This window comes from Sapajus apella, unplaced genomic scaffold (assembly GCF_009761245.1).
Source record: "Sapajus apella isolate SASKATOON/1434 unplaced genomic scaffold, GSC_monkey_1.0 scaffold1, whole genome shotgun sequence".
NCBI lineage: Eukaryota > Metazoa > Chordata > Mammalia > Primates > Cebidae > Sapajus > Sapajus apella.
The window spans coordinates 18,211,142-18,229,087 of record NW_022436941.1 but is presented as its reverse complement, the minus strand read 5'-3'; positions in this window follow the sequence as shown (position 1 = coordinate 18,229,087).

The following is a 17,946-nucleotide window of genomic DNA, read 5'->3' as shown; positions in this document are numbered from 1 at the left end:
CTTCAAGCCAATCAACTTAACACTCTGTATTAACCATCACACCCTGCTATCATTTTTACTTATGTACAAGCATCTCAGTTTGTCTTGAGTTTCCACCTGTGTGGGTTTTTTTTGCGGGGGGAGGAGGGCAAAGCCTGACTCTGTGGCCCAAGCTGGAGTGCAGTGGCACAATCTTGGCTCACTGCAACCTCCTGGGTTCAAGCAATTCTCATGCCTCAGCCTCCCAAGTAGCTGGGATTACAGGCATGATTTACCATGCCTTGCTCATTTTTATACGTTTGTAGAAACAGGGTTTCGCCATGTTGGCGAGGCTAGTCTTGAACTCCTAACCTCAAGTAATCTGCCCACCTCAGCCTTCCAAAGTGCTGGGATTACAGGCGTGAAACATCATGCCCAGTCACCGCCTGTGTTTTTTAATATGACGTGCCTGTTGCGGGGGCTACAGTGTTATCTTTTTAGGCCCTTGTTACCACTGTGACTGCATACTCCAGTTATTTCTTATAGGAGCTTGCTTAATTGGACTTTTGGATTTTACTCAGCACACACAACTACCTACCTCTTCTCTGGCTCCTATTGAGATTCACTAGCTAGGCATTGTTTGCATTTCTACTTGTTTGTCTATGCTTCTGTGAAAGTTACTGGCACTTGATAAGAAGACAGAGGGATATAATAACAGAGAAATCTATGAGAACAACAAAGTGTTAATGAAGAAAAGAATCACTACAACCTTCATTTAACTTTGCCAGAGACAGTGCTTTAGTAGCTCAAAATTCTCCTCGTAAACACATTTACAAGGTAAGCAAGTCCTGTTTTCTATAAAATAGTGAAAGTTGTTTGACATCAGACATTGGGTTGACCATTGGTGATGACAGCCAAAATCCTCAAGTATAGGTTTAGCCATTAGCCTTGCTATACTGATGACAGAAACAGACTCTTAAAATGCCCTCCTGTGGCTTGGACATTCCCCTGTACCCCTTCTCTTTCCTTCAGACACTTTGATGATACACCAGTTCCTCATCAGCATACTGGGGACCTACAGGAGTTGTACAATTAATGCCTATAGCATTGTCTACAGATAGAAAAAAAAGAGCCTTACATTTATCCATGTGACTATTTTTTAAATATGTAAGAAGAAAATTATGTTTTAATTTATTGATTTTAGAGGATACAAAACTTAAGCTATAGAAGAAAAGAAAAATGATTCAAATATGTTTTGAATAATCATTTATTCTAGCGCATCTGACAAACATAAACTTGGAAGTACGGAAGAACCTCCATGTTAACAATGACCATTTTCCAAAGAACAGTAAGGGACATATATTTTAAAAACAACAACAAAAAAAAACATAAACCACAATCATCCATCATAGAAGTAATGACTGCAGGAATCACAAAAGATGGTGATAATAAGCGGAAGGGTATGCCTCGAAGTCCTGCCAGTGAAGTTCAGTTTAATTAAATGAAGGTTTAATTATAAAAAACAAAGATGGCTTTCACTTCTATTTTACATTTTTTGCATAAAAAGTAAGATTCAGAAAGAACAAAATAAAGCCATCAAATAAGAAAAACTTATTTTGTTATCCTGATTGGTGGGAGGCTGGGAAGTAGGAGAGCAGAGAACCATTTGGCAGGCAATAGATAAATATAAGCAAACTGCAAGTCCTTGGTTTTGCCTTAAGTGGCAAAATGCATGATGAAGACAAGAGTGAAAGAGTCTGAGTTGATAAACATGAAGACAATTATTGTTCTTATTTATTGGCTTCTAAAGCACATCTTGCTTAATACAAAATACTGTGCTGCTGAAAAGCAGAAAGACTATTAAAACTCCAAAGAAGAGATGTTCTGAGAGCTGAAGCCATGCAGAGAGTATTTTTCAATTACTTCAGAAAAGAAGGTATCATACATAGAGCTATGTGTTTGAAAGCATTTAGCTAAATAGGGATTAAAATTGCAAAATAAATGCTATACCATGGGCCAGAATGGGAATAATATGTTGTTCCTGAAGAAATAATTTGGGTTAAAGCAGTAAAACAAATTAAGAGATTTAGAATCAGAACTATTACTACTCTTATATTATTTTTAAACATTTTTCTGGGTGAGAGATAGTGGGGGTCAAGAGGGGAGGAGGCAGGAAAAGAATTATAGAAAGAGAAGGGCCACTGTGGGCAAGCAAAAAATGGTTAAGTTGATTCAGAGTGACCCAGTGGGAGGTCTAGATCATATTTTTTACATTTTGTAGTAAATCTGAAACTGTATTTGCAATTTTTCCTAAACTGGGGACTCTATGTGGCTATGTTCATTTATACCCAGTCTGAGTGGGCATAAGCACAAACCAAGAAAGTTAAAAAAAAAAAAAGTCTGTCTCTAGGACATTTTAAAACCAATTTATTTCACTTTACATCATCATTAAGGAAGACTATTTAAACAGAGGCACAGTCTACTTTTTGAATATCCTACCCTGGGACTAAAATTAGCAACTAAACCCCTGAATTTAAAACATTCCAAGGTTTGGATCCAATCATATTAACCTTTCTACCAGTTTTCCTGCTTGGTTTAACCTGATAGCCCCAGGAGATGGGTTCTGAGGAGTGCCTGAGCCATTGGGGAAGGAAGTGGTTAAGAAGGAAGAAGCACACTTCTTGGCAGAGTGTCTGAGCATGCAGTGACCTTTCACAAAGACAGTGCCTAAATATCCTGACATCTAAGAGTGTAATTTAGAAGTGCCAAGAGTTTTTTCAGCTCTGAAATACCTGATCGTCCCACCATAAATTCACCCAACAAGAATATATTTATTAATTAAACATTTGGGGTGGGGAGCAGGTTTTGTGTTTGGCGTTTATAAATGGTTAAAGGGAGTAACAAGACATAGTCTTTGAATTCAGGAAGAAACCTACCTCACATTGCCAGGCCCTGTCAAGAGTACAGATGGAAGCCCACATATTATATGTAGTAATATTTAAAAGCTGTAAGTTAACCTTTGAAATCAAAATTATTTAAATAAAGCTGAAAAAGTTTGAACTTTGAAAACAATGGAATGTCACTAAATATTTGTATAAAAATTAAACTTTCTACATTTCTAGAATTATTTTTCTTTCATCAACAATGCAAAGAAGTAGTAACATGCTCTATGCGTGTTATGTCTAGACCTACATATGTGAATTAATATTTCAAAATGTCTCTCAGTCACCACGGGCACCTGTTGTGACTCTCATAGCACCAGAGCTATATATTGGAACACAAAGAAAAGTAGGAAAAAGAGACTCTCAGCACTAGAGAAAAATGATTCTCTATTATGAAAAACCGTATTACATTTATGCTATAGAAAAGCAAGGATTTGACAGCTAATAACTTTGGCTTTTCTAGTCCCTAAGTGCTCTGCTTATCTCAGAGGAGCATTTGCTTCTGACGTGGGCAGTAGCACAGCCAACAAACCTTTATAACACTCAAGGAATCAACTTTGTTTTGAGGACACAGGATAAAAAATGTGGACAAGTCTCTCCATGGACCTGAATAGCTGTATCACAAGAGCTTATGTTTTAGGGTCGTAGGTGACATCATGCCAGGTTTCAGAGTTGAATCTTGAATTCTATAATAAATGTACCATTTTAATGTTTGCAAGATAAGGGGCTCACTAAACATGGGTCCTAGATCATGGTCCTCTTTTGCTCAGGGCAAGGATGGTACCACCACAGAGCTTGTAATTTAGCAAGGGAAATAGACATGTAAATCATGAAGTTTAGTAGGAGAGTAAATGAAGGAGTGCTGTGATAGAAGCATAACAATAATATCCAACTTTTACTGGTTCCCTATATGACAGTCTTACAAGTGATTTCTATACATTATTTCATTTGAATCTCACAAAACAATAATGAGTGAGAATTACAAAATACAGAATAGAGGTACAGAAACATTAGGCAGCTTGCCCAAGTGTGAGACCAGTCAGAGATCACATTTTTATGTAGAAGTCTGCTGTATATAGTGGTTTGTCAAATTTTATTTTAGATGTTTTACTATATGCTCATGAAAGGAATTTTTTCATTATTGTCATGCTCTTGTCAGGTTTTGAATTCTCAGTTTTAAAATTCTGCAGGACTTTGCGTGTGTGTGTGTGTGTGTATGTGTGTGTGTGTATGTGTGTGCACATGTTTGTCAATGAAGAAGCTAAGTCTAAAATGTGTATGGAAATGCTAAAGGCCAAGAATGGCCATGCCAATATTGCAGAAGAACAAAGTCAGGAGATTTATACCAATGGATCTCAAGACATTCCATAAATCTACAATTATTAAAACAATGTGGTATTTGAAAAGAGAATAAATCAAGAGAACATTGTACAGAATTTAGAAACAAGCCCACACCCGAAATAACTTTTGATTTACAACAAAAATGTTCTCTCTCAGAAGTGGAGGAAGGGCAGTCTTTTCAGTAAATGATGGGTCAAATGGGTATCTGCCTATATATAAATAAGTGAAATTTGATTCTCACCTCACATCTAACCCAAAAATCAATTCCAGGTAGATTGTATGTCTAAATGAAAAGCAAAGTCTCCATGCTTTTAGAAGATAGCATGGGAACATACTTTTCTGACTTGGAGAAATGAATAGATATTTTGTAAACAGAATATAAAAATGTTTACAATAAAGAAAAATATTTCTCAATTGGAATACATCAAAATTAAGTTCTGTTTATCAAAAGACATCATTAATTGAGTGCAAATTTAATCCAGAATATAGTAGAAACTGGTAGAAATCTATTAAGCTGCACAGTTAAGATGTATATACTTTTCTGTAAACATGAAATACTTTGATGCAAATTTTTGAATGCTGTGAAGAAAAAAAGTGATGGAATACAGAACAGTTGAGAGAAGGATGATCAGGGGAAGTCTTCTTGAGGAGGTCACACACAAGAAAGAGGCTCACAGCTTGGAAAAACTTATGCTCTCTGCAAAGGGAAATGTATTACCTCACTTTCACACTGATGGTGTAGTGTTACAATTAATTCATTGCTTCTCATTATTTACCAAATGCAAGACTCTGACACAAAATAGATGCACTTGGATGGACTGCAGGACTAAGGAATACTCAGAAATATGAGATTCTCTACATCTCCCTATTCTGCCCCCCCACCTCTAGCCCCCACCATTTTACTCTCTGTTTCTATGTACCTGACGTTTTTGAGATTCCACGTGTGAATGAGATCATTGATCTTTCTATATCTGGCTTATTTCATTTGATTTAATGTCCTCCAGTTTCACCCATATTGTCATAAATGGCAGGATCTCCTTCCTTTTAAGGCTAAATAATACTCTATTGTATGTGTACTGCAGTTTCTTTATCCATTCATCTATTGATGCATTTATTGACCAACAGACACTTAAGTTGTTTCCATATTCTGGATACTGTGAATAACGTTGTAATGAACATGGGACTATAGATATCTCTACAAGATATCTCTATCATTTATTTTGGGTATATATCTATAACACAGATTTCTAGGTCAAATTGTAGTCCTATTTTTAATTTTTTGACAAATGTTTATACTGTTTTGCATGATGGTTGTACCGATTTACATGACCACAAAGAATGTACAAGGTGGTCTCTTTTTTTTGAGACAGGGTTTCCCTCTTGTTGACCAGCCTGGAGTGCAATGGTGCAATCTTGGCTTACTGCAACCTCTACCTCGTGGGTTCAAGCAATTCTCCTGTCTCAGCCTCCCAAGTAGCTGGAATTACAGGCATCCACTGCCATGCCTGGCTAATTTTGTATTTTTTTTAGTAGAGATGAGGTTTCTCCATGTTGGTCAGTCTGGTCTCAAACTCCTGACCTCAGGTGATCCACCTGCCTCAGCCTCCCAAAGTGCTGGGATTACAGGCATGAGTCACCAAGCCCAGCCTATCTTTTCTTTTTGATAATGGCCATTCTAACAGATGTGAGGTGATATCTGATTATGGTTTTAATTTATATTTTCCTGATGATTAATAATTTTGGGCACGTTTTCATAGACATTTTGGACATTTTATGTCTTTTTTGGAGAAATATCTATTCAAGTCCTTTGTCCTTTTTTAAATTGGGTTATTTGTAAGTTCCTTACATATTTTGGAGATTAGACTCTTATCAGATATATGTTTTACAAATATCATCTCCCTATTTGTATTCTTTCTTTTCATTTTTGTTGGGAGATATATATATATATATATATATATATATATATATCTTGCTGTGCAGAAGCTTTTAGTTTGATGTTGTCCCGTTTGTTAATTTTTGCCTTTGCTGCCTGTGCTTTTGTGTCATATCCAAAATATTATTGCTAAGGCAATGACAAGGAACTTTTTCTATATGTTTTTCTAGGAGTTTTAGTTTTGATCCTATGTTTAGGTCTTTAATCCATTTTGATGAGTTGATTTTTGTGTGTGGCATAAGAGATACAATTTCATTCTTTTGCAGACAAATATCCAGTCTTCCTGACATTGTTTATTGAAGAGACTATCCTTTCCCTATTGTGCCTTCTTAATGTCCTTGTTGAAAATTAATTGACTATATGTTGGGATTTATTTCAGGGCTCTATTCTGTTCCATTGATAGCTTTTCTTATTTTCATGTAGAGTTATGAAACCTCTTGGCTATAAAACAGAATAGCTAAAATTTAAAAACCACTAATAGTAGGATTAATTAGATTCTGGCCCTACAGCTAAGAAAACAGAGTGAAACAATGCCACTAACATTTTACAAGTTGTCCAAGTGCCAAAGTACAACTAATTAATACTAGTAAACTAAAGTTTAATTAGGTACCTTTCACATAATGTTCTTTTCATATCCTGCCCAAAATTTAAATACAAAAAAATATAGCTTCCCGGAACTAATAACAATAATTCAATTGTAGTAAAATAATATTTTTTTCTTATTTTCCATTATTTTAGACTCAGGAGGTACATGTGTAGGTTTGTTACATGGATATATTGTGTAATGGTGAGGTTTGAGCTTCTTGTGAATCTTTCACCCAAATAATAAACATTTTACCTGATAAGCAATTTTCAATCCTCACCCTTCTCACAGACTTCCTCCTTTTAGAGTCCTCAGTTTCTATTATTTCTACCTTTATGTCCTTGTGTACCCATTGTTTATATCCCACTTATAAGTGAGAACACATGGTATTTGATTTTCTGTTTCTTAGTTATTTCACTTAGGATAATGGCCTCCAGCTCCATCCATGTTGCTGCAAAGGACAGAATTATATTCTTTTTTATGGCTGCATAGTATTCCACAGTATATACATACTACATGTTGTTTATCTGATCAGCCACTGATGGACACTTTTGTTGATTCCATGTCTTCACTATTGTGACTAGTACTGAGATAAACATATGAGTGCAGGTGTCTTTTTGATAAAATAATTTATTTTCCTTTGGGTGGATACCAGCAGTGAGATTGCTGTTGATTGGTAGTTCTATTTTTAGTTATTTGAGAATTCTCCATATGGTTTTGCATAGGATTTGAACTAATTTATATTCCCACCAACAGTGTACCAGTATCCCCGTTTTTCTTTTTCCTCACCAATATCTATTGGGGATTTTATTTTTTCTAATAGGCATTCTGACTAACATGAGATGGTATCTCATTGTGATTTTCATTTGCATTCTTCTGATGATTAGAGATGTTGAGGATTTTTTTGTTTTTTTTGGCCACCTGTATGTCTTCTTTTGAGAAGTTTTGGTTACTATTGACTTGTATAGTTTGAAGTTAAGTAATGTGATGCTTCTGGATTTTTTCCTCGTGTTTAGGGTTACTTTGGCTATTTGGACTGTTTTTTGTTCCTATATGAATTTTAGAGCAGTGTTTTTCTAGTTCTGTAAAAACTGACATTGATAACTTGATAGTAGTAGTATTGAATCTATGGATTGCTTTGGGCGATATGAGCATTTTAACAATATTTATTCTTTCTTCCCATGAACATGGAATGTTTTTTATCATTTAAAATTTTTTCATCAGTGTTTTGTGATTCTCCTTATGGAGGTATTTCACCTGCTTGGCTAAATGCATTCCTAGGTAATTTAATTTTTATGCCTATTGCAAATAAAATTGAGTTATTGATTTTGTTCTCAGCTTGAGTATTGTTGGCATATAGATGTGCAAATGGTTTTTGTACATTAATTTTGAAGCCTGAAACTACTGTGAAGTCATTCATCAAGTCTAGAAATTTTTTGGAGGCATTTTTAGGGTCTTCTAGATATACGATTGTATCATCAGGAAACAGAGATAATTTGACTTTGTCTTCTCCAATTTGGATGCCTTTTATTTCTTTCTCTTACCTGATTGCTCTGGCTAGGACTTCTAGTACAGTGTTGAATAAGAGTACTGAAAGTGGACAACCTTGTCTCTTTCAGTTCTTAGAGGAAATGCTTTCAACATTCTCCCATTCAGTATGATGTTGGCAGTGAGTTTGTTATATATGACTTTTATTATTTTGAGATATATTCCTTTAATGCCTAGGTTGTTGAGAGTTTTTATCATGAAGGAATGTTAAATTTCATTAAATGCCTTTTCTGCATTGATTGGGATGCAGATGATCATACGGTTTTTGCTTTTAAGCCTGTTTATGTGACAAAACACATTTATTTATTTGCATATTTTGAACCATCCTTGCATCCCTAGAATAAAGACCACTTAATTGTTATGGAGTGTCTTTTTAAGGTGTTGTTGGGTTTGGCTTGCTAGTATTTTAGTGAAGATTTTTGCATCTATGTTCTAAAGGGATATTGGCCTGTCTTTCCTCCTTGATTTCTTGGAATAGTTTCAGTAATATTTGTGTCAAATCTTCTCTATATGTATAGTAAAATTTGGCTGTTAATCTGTCTGGTCCAGGTCTTTTTCTTGTTAGTAGGTTTTTTTTAGTACTGATTCCATTTCATTATCATTATTGGTCTGTTCAGAGTTTCTATTTCTCCCTGGTTTAATCTTGGGTGGGTGGTATGTTTCCAGTAATGAATCTATCTCTTCTGGGTTTTCTAGTTTGTGCACATTGAGATGTTCATAGTAGTCTCTGATGATCTTTTGTATTTCTCTGGCATCAGTTGTAACATCGTGCTTAATTCAATTTTCTGAACATGCTTAATTGAATTTTCTCTCATTTCTTTTCTTGGTTAATCTAGTTAGCCATCTATTTTGTTTATTCTTTCAATGAATCGACTTTTCATTTTGTTGAGCATTTGTATTTTTGTAGTGGTCTCAATTTTATTTAGTTCTGCTCACATCGTTGTTATTTCTTTTCTTCTGCTAGGTTTGGGTTTGATTTGCTCTTTTTTTGTTGTTGTTGTTGTTCTTTGAGTTGTGAAATTATGTTGTTAATTTGAGATCTTTCTGACTTTTTAATGTAGGCATTTAATACTTTAAACTTTCCTCTTAATACTGCTTTAGCTCTATTCCAGAGGTTATAGTATGCTGTATTTCTATTTTCATTTGTTTCAAAAAAATTTTATTTCTGATTTAATTTTATTATTTACTCAAAAGTTGTTTAGGAGCAAACTGGTTGGTTTGTATGTACTCATGTGGTTTTATGAGTTCCTTTTGTTATTAAATTCTAATTTTATTTCACTGTGACCAGATACTTCATATGATTTTGATTCTATTGAAGTTATTGAGAATTGCTTAATAGCCAAACATATAATTAATTTTAGAGAATGTTCTATGTGCATATGAGAAAAATGTATGTTCTGCAGTTGTTGAGTGGAATGTTCTGTAGATGTCTATTAGGTCCATTTGGTCAAAAGTCCAGTTTAAGTCCAGAGTTTCTTTGTTAATATTCTGCCTTAATTATCTGTCTAGTGTAGTCAGAAGGGTTAAAGTCCTCCACTGTTATTGTATTGCTGTTGTATCACACTGCTGCTATATTGAACTACCTGAGACTGAGTAATTTATGAAGAAAAGAGGCTTAATTGAGTCACAGTTCTGCAGGCTTAACCAGAAGCAAGGCTAGGAGGTCTCAGGAAATTTACAATTATAGCAGAAGGTGAAAGGGAAGCCAGCATGCCTTACTACAGTGATGAGAGAGAAAGAGAAGGCACTACACTTTTAAACTGCCAGATCTCCTGAAAATTCTATGATGAGACAGTACTAGGAGGATGATGCTAAACTGTTAGAAACTGTTCCCAATAGCTAATCACCTCCCACCAGGTTTCTCCCCAACATGTAGGGATTACAATTTGACATGAAATTTGGATAAGAACACAGAGCCAAACAACTTCAGCTGTCAATCTATTTTCTTAGATCTAGTTGTATTTGCTTTATAAGTCTGGGTGCTCTGGTTTTGGGTACATTCATATTTAGGATAATGGTCCTGGTAGAATTGAACATTTTATTATGATATAATCCTCTTCTTGTTGTACTGTCTTTGGGTTAAAGGCTATATTATCTGATATAAGAATAGCAAACCCAGCTATTTTTTGTTTTCCATTTGTAGGATATAACTTTTTTCTATCCTTTTATTTGAGACTGTGAGTGTCTTTACACATTAGGTGGGTCTCTTATAGGCAGCAGATGGTTGGGTCTTTTCTTGCATCCAATTTGCCAATCTTTATCTTTTAAATGGAGCATCTAGGCCATTTATGTTCAAGGTTAATAATGCTATGTGAAGTGTTTTGTTGTTGTTGCTTGTGTCTTTGTTTGCCATAGTGTTGTTAGTGTTGTTAGCTAGTTGCTTTGTAGTTAATTGCTTTACAGGATCTGTGAACATTGTAGTTACATGTGCTTTTATGGTACCAAGCATCCTCCTTTCATTTCCATGTTTAGAATTATTTTGAGCATGTCTTGAATGACTGGACTAATAGTGATGAATTCCTGAAGTGCTTGCTTGTCTGGTAAACAATTTATTTCTCCTTCATTTATGAAGCATAGTTTGTCAAAATATAAAATTGTTAGCTGAAATTTATTTTTCTTGAAAGCTGAAAATAGCTTCCCAACCTCTTTAGACTATTAAGGTTTCTGTTGAGAAGTGTGCTGTTAGTCTGATGAGATTTCCTTTGTAGTGATCTGAACTTTTCACTTCCCAATGTTCTGTTTGGGTTTTTAAATATAGCTATCTCATGTTTTATAATCTGAATTGTTTTTTCTGATTTATTTGTGTTGATTTTCAATTTTCTATTGGATCTCATTGTTTCTTAGAAATCCATATTTTGAATTTTTTATCATTTTAGAATTTTATTTTTTGTTAGGATCCATTGCTAGAAAGCTGGTGCAATCCTTTAGAAGTGTCAAAACATTGGGGTGTGTGTGTGTGTGTGTGTGTGTGTGCTGCCAGAGTTTTTGTGCTGATTTCTTCTAATTTAAAGGAGCTCTTGCTTCTTATTTTTGTATGTGCTACTGCTTAAATGGAAGTTTTAAAATTTTTATTATTTTTCCCTTGAGAGTATGCTCATGGTATCTATTGTGTATGATCATTTGGCTTTGTTTCTGTGTACGTTCAGTGGATTAATGTTCTGTATGAGCTCCTTGGTTATGGATGCCTTTTGTGGGATGGCATTTTCAAATGCTGCTTGTGATAGAAATGTATTGGATGTATGATCCAACACTATCTTCTGCAGGGCTGAGCTGCAGAGATCTCAGGAAGGTTATCTCACCCACTAGCACTACGCCCTTCTGGCAGCAGGTTTTTAATTTGATACAGCAGGTTTTTAATTTGATAATACAGTTCAGTCTTCATTCCAGTAGGTGATGACTAACAGTGAGATCTGTTTCTCCTTTGGACAGTCTGATGATGAGTGGAGGCACCCGCCCTGATGGGGGGTGGCAGGAAGAGATCATGATGGATTGCACTGAGGTCTTGAGGGAAGGGATGGAGGGTACACTAACTCTTTGTCTTGAGTAGGCAGGAATGTAATCTGCTCCCTTATCATGTCACAGAGTTCATGACCTTCAATTCATACAGACATTTTCCTATGGCTTCCAGCCACAGAGTGACTGATATCTGTAGAAATGCCCCTTTGGTGGCAACCACCAAAACGGTCTCAGGACAGAGTCTCTTCCCTCAGTCTGGAACAGACAGTTCTGCAGCTTGTATGCCCTCTATTGCTGGAATGCTTCTTCTCTGTGTAGGGAGGGAGAGTGTGATGCTACCCTTCATGCAAGCCCAGGTGGGGTTGGATCTTTCAACAGGCGTTGTAGCTACCATGAAAATCACTGGAAAGGTCATATCCAAGTGCACTTAAGCCAGCCCTGAGAAGGGAAAGCCTCTATGTGTCTGCAACTGTGGATGGAGAAGCAGGAGGTGACCCCTACTCCATATTTATTTACAGCCACCAGGGCTGCCCCCTTCAGTAATAAGCATAACATCTGAATTTTCTTTGTCCCAAGGAGGGGCTTTGGTGGATTGCACTAACCCCTCTTCTAGGGGTAGCCAGTGCTGTGGGGTAGATATTTGGAAATCCCATAGCTCCCCTGGGAGCAACTGGTCCCCTCTGGCTGCTAATGTCAGAGCATGTTGTGGGATATATTTGCAAGGCATTTGGTAATGTGGTAACACAAGGGCTAAGGTTCCTCCAGCAGAGGAGTTGCCCACAAAGGTACATAACCAGTAGGGCACACGCTGTCTTTGTTTGGGCCTAAACAGAATGTGAGTGCACCAGCATGAGTTGGCCACACGGTGCTCTGTCCCTGGGAAGTTTCCAGATTGCCACCAACAGCTTGCCTGGGGTTGCAAGGCCCGAGGGACTCCCTGAAAACAGCAACCAGCAGTGTGTCCCAAGAGTGAGGAGAGCAGAGAAGCACCTCCACCTACCATTTCTGTATGATTCTGAGTTCTTCAAGCGTTAATCTCTGCCAACTTTTGCTGCTTTCCTTTTCTGTATCCCAGCTTCTTCCCATCTGAAGAATTAATTTTTAGAGAAAAAAATCAATTCTTTTAATTTTTTAAATTAAAAAGATTTAAAGATTCTCCAATAGGTCCTGGCTGCTTTGCCTTAACTTTCTATTCAGATAGTTATCATTCACCTGTAACTTTGATCTTCTTTCTAGGGAGAGCTGCCATCTAACATCTTTAGTCAGCCATGCAAAGCAAACTAATGTATTAATCTGAAATGTATTATAACTGCATGGACATTATTTGAAACATTGGGCTCTCATTGTAAATACATAAAATTTTCTCTAAAATTAATATATATATTCCATAAAAATAATTTATAAAGGCAAAAAGAGATATGTGGTGCTTTTCAGAATGTGTGCATGTGTAGGGAGATATAGCTAGGAAGAGAAAGCCCTAAGGTACAGCATGAGAGCACTAAGTGAAAGAAGAGAAAGATGCGAGAGATGACAAAGAAAGGGGACTATTCCATTAAATCTTGGTCTTCTTTACCACATCACCTAGCTTTATCCCAGCCATTAGGAGCTAGGATCAGGACAAAAAATATCAAGAAAAAAGTGGCCAGAAGAGAAGAAAGGATCTGAAGCTGTGTCATGCCAGGTGTCAGGTTCCAGCCCATGTCAAAGTCCAAAGGGAGTGGGAAGATGGGTGGCAGATAGCTGAAAGAACACTCGAGGGGCCACAGACAGGTGAAAGATGGTTTTATTTGGCAGCTCACTTACACTGTCTGCCTTTGTCTCGGCTGCCTGCTCCTTCTCTGCAGCTCCTGTTGTTCCCACTCCTGCAGCTGCATTCCCTGGCCTGCAAAGCCAGCTCTCCCTTACAGGGTCAGCAGTTTCACATTCTCTCTCAGCCTGAGCTGAGCCATGCCATATGTACATCATAAGCAGGGCAGTTATACCTTTTACAAACAATAGTGGCATCAAGCTGGGTGATGAGCCTTCCCATGTTATGGCTACATAGCTGTAATTATATAACAAGTGGAGTTATGCACCTGCACTCCAAACTCACTGAATCACTCCGGCCCTGATGTCTGCCTCGACCTATTCTTGGGCATAGCATATCCATGTACCTTACACTCTACACTCTAGGCCTAGGGAGACATAGGCCTTGGATACACAGGTTATACATATAAGCTTTGGGTACATAGGCTCGATATATACACACAGGTTTTATAAATATGTTTTGGCCACAAAGGTTTGATATACAGGCTTGGCACACAGACCTTGCAAGCAGGTTGTGAAATATCTAGTTATGTGTGTGTGTAGACCTGCTTATGAGTTCACACGAGTAAACAAACACACATGGGGGAACTGAGAGGATGGGACAAATGGAAGCAGGGGATTCTGAAGGGAGAGACAGAGAGAAGAGGATCTATCAACAAAGACAATGTGAAAATTATGTATGCAAGTTTGTGTGACATCATCTGAAAAATATTAGCTGTTATTTAGAAAATTCTCACTTTTCAAAAAAAGATTATATTCATAAAACTTAAAAATTGATAGCCCAATAGAAAAAAAAAGACTCCTGAATGCCTTCTTATATACCATAATTGATGTTATGAAAGAATAAATTAGAATCGTACTCAGGAGCCATGGCAGTACCAAAAAGAGAAAGAATAAAAATCCATGCTATATTGAGCTTCAGTAATATTTTGACCTTATTTAGAAAGCACCTCAGATGTTGCTTCTCTGGATAAGTAGGCTTTACATACAAATCTTGAGTGTAGGTGTGGTCATACTTTTAGGCTAAAGAGTTTACAGGCTAAAGAGTGTGAAGATTATAAATTTTTGAGCATTATAGTACCACAGATAAATACTTGTACATTCATACACACTAACTCTAGCTACAGTTTCATTTAAACGCCACATAGGATAATTTAATTACTTACTCTCTGCTACTTTTACTTCAGGTGTTAAGTTGTGAACAAAAAGGCTCAAAACATTCAAACTAGTTTTGGTCATAGAAATAGTCTGAAACAAGAAAATATAAAATTCAAGGACAGTTCACGTTAGATTTCTAAAATCATCACAATGCTAAACTATCAAATTTAATTTTCCAGGTATAAACCAAATGCCTCAAGATTATTTTAAAGTATTTTCTCTTCTGCAAAGACTTTCCTTCCAACCTCTTCTCAAGATTACATACCAATGATTCACACTTGTGTTGAACACATTCCAAATTGCCTAAGTAGGAGGATGCACCTTCTAACAAAAATCAAACAAAGTCTTTTGAGGGTTTCTGTAACTGGTATTTTATTGAGAGGCATTTCTTTTCTATCATTTCAGGAGAATTCCCTGATAACAAATTAAAATACAATGAAAATATTATTATTAAAAAGTAATCAGTGATATTAACTTAAAGCAAATTTAATAAAATATATTTTTATTTATAGAATACTTAATCCTTTTTAGATGAGACAATAGCTCATTGCAATAAATGACTTTTTCTGGGAGAAAACTGGTATGAAATAGCTGGGGAAAGAAATTTGATGATATTATTAAATATATGAATGGCAAACTCCATTTTTTAGTAAATATATGTATATGTAGCCCAAATGTAACAGAGATTAATATATATAGGACATAAACTTTATAGTCAGGTTGAACAGAAGTAAATTCAATTTTATTGCACCATAGGTAAACCTAAGAAAGTATTTGGAATTCTTTCCCAAAATATGTCACTAGTTCTGTGTCCAAAAAACAAACAACAGAAAAATACAGTTTATATGTATGTGTAGCAAACACAAAGCTGATTGATAATCATCACGCAATGTATATGTATTTAAATCATCATGTTTTATCAATTCAATATTTTATATTTTTAAAAATTTAATTCAAAAAATTTAAATTAGAATCCACAAAGCTGTGAGTAAGGCTTTGATAGATGTCTTTGTTTTCCACTACAGACAATCCTGTAAACCCTAAACGAGGGAAAGCTTGACATGCACATCCAACAGTGACCAAAAATCCATTATGAGAAGAGTAATAGGGATAGTGGCTGAGGCATTTTTCTAGGTTGGTTGGGATGTGACAATACTATAGCAGAATCCTCCCTCTGACTATACTTACTAGTTTCCAATGACTACTGCAGAAAAACAATTTCACTTTGTGACCTGGGAAAACAGTATATCTCAGGAGAAGAACCCTTGCTCTCTGCTAATTCCATCAATACAAGTGATGCATTTGCTGATAAATGCTGGGGAAAAACTGTAGGCTATCTCATGTGCGATTATCATAACTTCATTTGGCAAAATCTCCAGAACCACAACCATGGGGACCCTCCCAAGATAAAAAAACACCCCCACCTCAGCCCTCTCTCTTTTACTATTTCCCCTAGTTGGCCTCCTCTTCATCTGGGGCTCTTTCTCAGACCTGTTTCCTTCCTCTCACTTTCTTCTAATTTTTTTCTATCTCTTGTTCTCCTCCCCATGTTTTCTTACTCTTTTTCTCTATTTCTTCCTCCACTTTCTCCATTTCCTCATCTTCTCACCCTTCTTTTGTCATAGCTTCCCTTCTCTCTATTTCTCCTGTCCCTCTCTCATCTGCTTGCAGTAGTCCTTTGGGATTCTTTGGGATGGATACTTTGGGGACGGATGTGTCCCCCAAGCATCTTCTCTGCAGAGCCTATTTCAGCAGATCTCCTTGGGGGTCACATCCTTTGCCCCAACACAGGCTTCATCTTTGGTTCATGCTGACCCTTTGTAGCCCAAACACATCATTTCCTTTGAGGAGGCAGAGAGGTTAGAGAGATAAACACATTGTTAGAAATCAAAATCCTATTTATTTATTTCTATCAAAAACACATTTTCAAAAGACCTCCCTTTTCAGAGCCTCCCATTTATAAGGTGCCTGCTTGATTTGTGCTTAAAGCCAGTTAATTGTTTTCTGCAAAAAGGCAAAAAACCAATCTGCTCTCATAAAATTGAATCCTGCGTCTTTGAAAATCTTGCAGAAATGTTGGCGGAATTGTTCTATTCAAGACTCAAAAGATCAAGAAAATGAAAATCTTTAGGAGACAACAACAAAAATTGCCAATGCTGTGTCTGCTATCTCTAATAGTTTAGATAGAAGATGTTAGAGCCAGCAACTGATAGCACTGATAAATTCCAGGGCTTATATATCAGAAATGAAATAGTTAAAGTAAATTATGCTTAAGGCATGGAAAAACATCATCCCCCACTACTGTTTAATTATATTAGTAAATAGTCCGCAGTCAGACTCCAAGAGAAAAAGCCCCTTGGAGCTGTGTTGGTGGGTGCTTTGTTCATGAAGTGAGTGTAAACATGGCCCTATGTATTCACAACCTTGGAATGCAAATGTTTTCCCCTATAATAATGCTAACGACTGTCCGATAATGAAGACTGAGCTACTGGATTATATACCCACAGTTCTCCTCTTTAAAAACTCTGTTTGTTTCTTACACTGTGAATTATTTCATGATAAAAGTATGGTTTAAAAATAGCCCTTATCTGTGTTGTTCTTGACAGATTTTCAAATGCAACCAAATTCTCTGATCCTGCTTGAACCAGACAAGAAATGATTGCTTTCATGTTTTCTTACTGAATCTTATCAGCTGTTTCCTAATTCACAATGTAGTATGTGATCATGACAGTCTTATCTGTGATTAACCTAAGTTAAAGTTTACTTTGTCCACTTTTTTAGATTTTCTTATTGGATGAAAGAGACATCCTAAACATTCAGTGGGAACTGTGTTAATGAAAATGACCCTAGCCAGCCATCCTGGCACTAAATATGTGTGGTTTGCTAATTACAAAACGAAAAAAAAACTCTATTGTCAGATTAAAATCTTTATCCCTTAACGAGCAGCAAGCTCAGAGTTTCTTTGTCTGAAGGGTGTCTTCAAATCCATTGTTCTGTGTCAGAGTCCAGAGAATCTGATTTTATACCTGAAAAATTCAACAGAAAATTATATATTTATATATAAATAGAAATTTATATTTTGAAAAATATAAGAAATATTTTTAAATAGGTAAAGGCATGATCTGAGAATGAAAATGATGCCAGTTCCTTGTTTAAAGTGTGTTAACTATTTAGTCTCAAGTAAAAAGAAAAGACGTATATATAAATGATCTTGTGATATT